This window comes from Mytilus trossulus, chromosome 4, assembly GCF_036588685.1.
Source record: "Mytilus trossulus isolate FHL-02 chromosome 4, PNRI_Mtr1.1.1.hap1, whole genome shotgun sequence".
Taxonomy (NCBI): Eukaryota; Metazoa; Mollusca; class Bivalvia; order Mytilida; family Mytilidae; genus Mytilus; species Mytilus trossulus.
In genome coordinates, this window is record NC_086376.1 from 67886682 (window position 1) to 67893057 (window position 6376).

Genomic DNA, 6376 nt, shown 5'->3' on the forward strand with positions numbered 1-6376 from the left:
AAGGTAGAAGACATGGATTCTTCAAAGATTGTATTTAGAAACCGTATGTTGCAAAGTTTCTGTCTGTCATATATCCATTGCCCTTGCCCACTTTTTGATTGATTCAGTGATTGTTTATTTTTGTAGATGAAATATGCTGCAAAGTTTCTGTCAGTGTCTGTCATATGTCCATTATTGACCTCATTTTCAGGGTTTACAAGCAATGGTGCCCCCCTGGATTTGATCCAAGAGAACTATGAAAGTTTGCTGTACTTGCTCAAGATCTAAAGCAGATATGAACACCAGGATACAGATGTAGAACCGGTTAACAAAGTTCTAATTGATATGTGTGACTATTTCAATTTACAATATATAGATCATAGCAAATGTTTCTATGATGACTATGGTTATGTCAAAAAAACTTTATATCAAAGAGATGGCATTCATCTTACAAAAATGGGAACAATGGTATTTTTACAAAACATTGATCAATATGTAAAAATTCTTAAACTTTCATCAAACAATGATTACTGTCAATACTGTGGTGAAAAAGGTCATGACCTAACTACATGTAGACATGGTAAACCCGTGTCTTGTTTCTCCTGTAATTCATTTGGTCATAAGAAGAAATTTTGTGATCTGTATTGGAGTTAAAAAATTGGCAAAGAAGATATAGCCATTTCATCTTTGAAATTTATTTCTAAAAAAGAAAACACTTCCACAAACTACTTTGATGTTTTAAATCAAATTTGTCAAGAATGTAATAATTACACATGTATCTGCCCTAAAAATGGGAGTCTAAATATTCTTTTTAACAAAAGTGAAAAAAACACCAAACTTAAACATTCTTCAAGTAGAATGGACAAATCTATTGGTAATTTTTCTAAAACTAGTATAAGTGATTTGAACAAGATAAATGCAATCATCAGTATGACTAATGCTGGAAATTTTACAGTGAATGACAATCTTTGTGTAGCCGTTACAGAATCTGATAATGTTACTTATGAATCTAATGATGAGGTAATTAATTTGCAATGTACTGATATGAATGTTTTATGCAATCCCCCTGAGGCCTTATCACCTGTTGATCTAAAGCTTTGTTTTTCTTTTGGATTAGGTGTATTATTGATAGCATGTTTATATGCCTTATTTAATAATAATTGTTATGAATTATTACCTAATTTACAAGAAACATCTGAAGAAAAGGATAATGTTTATGACTTTTCTTCAACAAAGGGTATAAAAATATGTTCACATAATGTCAACAGACTTGAACACAAGCTGGATGAAATCAAATACAATTTAATGTTTTCTGAAAATCCTCCTGACATATACTGTTGTTGTGAAACATTTTTGGACATTAACACCCAGGATAATTTTATACAAATTCCTGGGTTCATTTTAAACAGAAAAGATAGACTATTACGAGGTGGAGGTGGTTTGGTTGCTTATTTTTCCAGAAAAAGTAACATTTAATAGAAAAGCTGAACTTGAAATAAGTGACATTGAAACAATGTGGTTTGAAATAAAACCAGTTCACAAAAAATCATTTTTATTATGTTCAGTATACAGACCTCCTAATTCACTAATTAATTGGATTGATGAATTTGAAAAAGAAATTACAACTGCTATTAATCATAATTCAGATATTATTTTAGTTGGTGATTTTAATATAGATTTTTTAAAACCTAATAAACAACCACAAAAATGGCTAAGTTTATTAGAAACCTACAACCTCAACCAGATAATTCAAGAGGCAACAAGAGTTACACCTGATTCTAGTACACTAATTGATCATGTTTATGTCACCAATAAAGATTTGATACTAGAATCACATGTTGCTAAATTTTCAATAAGTGATCATTATCCAGTTTGTTTAACTAGAAAAGAAAAAAATTCCACTTATATCAAAAAAGATATTCATACTACCATTTCTTACAGAAATTTTAAAAATTTCAATGAGGCTAATTTTCTAAGTGACTTAGCTATTGCACCTTTTGATAAAATTGAACATGAAAGTCACCCAAATACATGTATTCAGATGTGGTATGACATATTTAATGCAGTTCTAGATAAGCATGCACCAATTGTTACTAAAAGAGTAAAAAGAGACAGACAACCTGAATGGTTCAATAATGAAATTGCATATGCCAGAAAAATGAGAGAAAAATACCATAAATTAGAAATGTGGTCCGAGTTCAAATTTTGGCAAAACAGGACAAAGCACATAATCGATGAATCAAAAAGAAATTTTTATTCAAAGATGGTAAAAGATTCAAAAGCATCTAAAGATTTGTGGAAATGTATTCACAGTCTTAACCCATCCCAACAAGAAAAGACATATGAACTTTTAAATGAAGATGGTATTAAAACTAATAATGTCAAGGACATTTGTAATGTTTTTAATAAGTTTTTTACATCTTGTGTTGAAAACCTGAGGACTGACAGATGTATGAGCAAAAATAATGATTATGCAAAATTAAATAATTTTGTACAAAAGAAATTTACTAAGTCAGAACAAGTAAAATTTTCAATTCCACCAGTCACAATAAATGGTCTATTTAATGAGATGATCAAACTTGACATTAATAAATCCACCGGATCTGATAACATAGGACCAAAAATTTTAAAATTGAGTGCTCCTTTCATAACTTCATCTTTAACTTACATTTTTAACAGAATAATAGATACAAGTACATTTCCCTGTGTTTTAAAGAATGCAAGAGTAACCCCTGTTTTTAAAGCTGGTGAAAAATTCATGGCAACAAATTATAGACCAATTTCTGTACTTCCAGTTTTATCAAAACTTTTAGAAAAGCATGTTTCAAAACATTTGTTTGACTATCTTAAAAGATTAGATCTTTTACACCCAGCACAGTCTGGGTTTCGACAAGAACACTCTTGCCAAACTGCCCTTATCAATATCATAGATAAATGGATACAGGATATGAATGATGGTAATATCAACTTAGCAGTCCTGTTGGATTTTAAGAAAGCTTTTGATGTAGTAGATCATGATATTCTCTGTAAAAAACTTGAAATTTATGGATTTGATAATACTGCTGTTTCTTTTTTTCAATCGTATTTGAATGAAAGAACTCAACAAGTACAAATTAGTAATGCTCATTCTGAAAAACTTCATATCAAGTATGGTGTTCCCCAAGGCTCCATATTAGGCCTCCTTCTGTTTATATTATACATCAACGACCTTCCTATTTATATGAAAAATTGTTGCACTGATTTATATGCCGATGATTCAACCTTACATCTTTCTGGTAATTGTTATCAAACTCTTCAGTCAAAGGTACAAAAAGATTTACATGGTGTAGAGGCATGGTGCAATGATAACAATATGTTCATCAATAAAAATAAAACAAAATATATGATTATTGGAACGAAGCAAAGAGCAATGCCACATTACAATGAGAGTTGTTTAACTATTAACAAACAAGTGATACAATCTTCCACATGCGAAAGTCTTTTAGGCATTAAAATTGACCCTTCCCTCACATGGACAACCCAAATTGACTTGATCTGCTCAAAAATATCATCTAGACTATATCTACTATTAAAGATTAAAAAATTTCTAAATCTAGACTGCAGAAAATTATTTTATAATGGTTATATCTTGCCACTTATTGATTATTGTTGTATAGTGTGGAGTAGTTGTAGCAGTGAGTGTTTAAAAAGGATATTAAAATTACAAAAGAGGGCTGCTAGATTAATACTAGAAACAGACCCATTCGCTCCTTCTGCACCCTTATTCAAACACTTAAACTGGATGACAGTTGAACAGAGAATAAAATATCATAAGTTAGTGATGACATTTAAGTGTATTAATAATGATGCCCCATCATATCTTACTAACAAGTTTTATTATGTTTCAGACAGAAATCCGTACCCCTTGAGAAATGCTGTTCAAGGAAACCTCATACTCCCTAAACCAAAAACAGAATTATTCAAAAAATCTTTTATGTATTCTGGACCATTCTTGTGGAATAATTTGCCAATACCGTTAAGAAATATTACAAATATTAATTCTTTCAAATACAAAATAACAGATCATTTATTGAAATCAACCTAGCTGTATAAATAATATTAAAAACTGATCATGTCATCATGTTTATTTTTTCATCACATTTTATCAAGTTGTATTGAACATTATTATCACACTTGACTTTTTATGCTAATGTAATTATGCAATGTACTAGTATATGTTTGTGTTTTGTTTGATTTTTCATTACGAGGGCCTCAGGGAAGATTAGTTATATAGCTAACTGTGTAACCCTCTTAAAATAAAGTATTGTTGTTGTTGTTGTTGTTGTTGTTGGTTCAGTGGCTGCATGAAAAAAAGTTTTTTTTAATCATATTTGGAATATGTGTTCCTTGCAACGTCTACATGTTCATCAGACTGATTTCACGTCCTCAACCTCAGATCAGTGATCTGATCAACGTTAAATTACGTAATCAAGAGCATTTCTTGGTCACTATAAGCAGTAGGACACCAAAAGCGGTGACAAAATGATAGTAAGGGGTACATGTCAGTCTAGCTGGTTTTATCTGACCTGGACTTCAATTTAATGGTTCAGTGGTCAATATGATGTTTTTGTATAATGATTTGTTGTTTCAATTACCACAAGCAGTAGGTCAACAATATTTTGTGTATGGAATAACTACAAGGTATACAGGTCTGACTCCATGTTTTCTATTTCAACACAAAATCAATGGATTTTAGTAATTTAATAAAGCAGGCCTGACATTATAGTGTTTGCATTGTTATTAAAATAGGTTTGTGTTTATGAAATATAGTCAATATGGTTTGGATCTTTGCATTTGATTGCTTTTCATATCAATGCAAATAGTTATGCAGCCATATAAGGCTGTACAAATGAAGATGCATGCATTAATTTTGAGTACACCCGATCAGAACTGGACAAACATAGTTAAGTGGGTCTATATTCAAGATCATGTTTTATATGACCTACTGTCATTACTTGACCTCTGTATTTGCAATTTGCATCAACAAGCAGTATTTTCAGTAACTTGATATTATCTAAATTAAAATGATCAGTTGCAAGATTAACACATTAGACTTGCATTTCCAAGGTGAAGAACAAGATGTCTGTAGAAAAACTGCTTTATTAGAGTATTATATATGATAATTGTCAGTAATACAAGTTGTTTTTCATTTCTTTGCGAATTTGATGTTGCCATTTGTTAAAGCACTTTCCCTTTTGAATTTACCATGGTGTTTAGTATTGTTTAGATATTTTGGAATACATGAATAGAACAGTAGGAATATGTGGACAAAGTGATGGTTTTGACAGTTCCATTAAATATCCAGCCTCAAACCAGGTATTTGTACCTCATTAATTTGATATTTTTAAAATTGATCAAAAAATGTTTAAATATTCATTACTTTATCAGAGGAGCTAGTTGTATCTTTTGTTACAATGCTATATAACCAATATCTTCTGTACTTTTATACTTTTCAACGTTGGTTTAAGAGAATTTTACATTTGTTTGTTTTGTTTGTATTTTGCTTTATAATGTAGACTAAGCCATTAATGGTTCATTGTTCAAGTTTTGATCCTGTTGATTTCTCTTTAATGAATTGGTTTATATTTTGTCATCATGTTATAAGATTTCTATTTGTTGAAGGCATACATTGACCTGTGTTTTTCACATCCTTGTCTTTTGGTTTATGATGGATAGTTTTCTCATTTGTAATCTTACCAATTTTCCTTAGGTCTTGAGGATGAAGAACAACAATATGAGAATTGTGGCTTTACTTGAGAAATTTTCAAATGCATGTGTTTGTGTCTTAAATCCATTCTATTTAATCAGTGAGGAGCTAAGATGCTGAAGATGCAATATGTGTATAATGAGGAGATTTTGCAATACACTTACAATCATAAGCTATCAGATAAACAGAAGTATTTTTTTACCATTCCTACTGCAAAAACCTGGGATGATGAGAACCTTTTTGTCATCACAACTAATTTTCTGTCAATTAAGGTGGTACCTAACACTACAGGGAGTTAACTCTTTAAAATCAGCTGAACATTTTAATTATGTTGCGTTGTTAAAGGAATATTAAGCTTTTCAATGATCAAAATTAGTGTTCGTCAAACTGCTATATAACCAGTGTATTTTTTCTGATAAAAGGTTGGTTCAATTATTTTGAAATTTTTATAATTTTGTGAAACAGGGTCAAAATAAATACTTTTTCAAAATTTTAAGAAAATTAAACGAGCCAAATTAATTTTAGATAAAGTGTTGGGTACAACCTTAATATTAACAGTAGAAGGTTTTAATTTCCAAATAATCCTTATTCTTATGTCTCAAAGACAACAACTAACCTATTTCGCAGAGGATAAAAAAAAAAAGAACAATA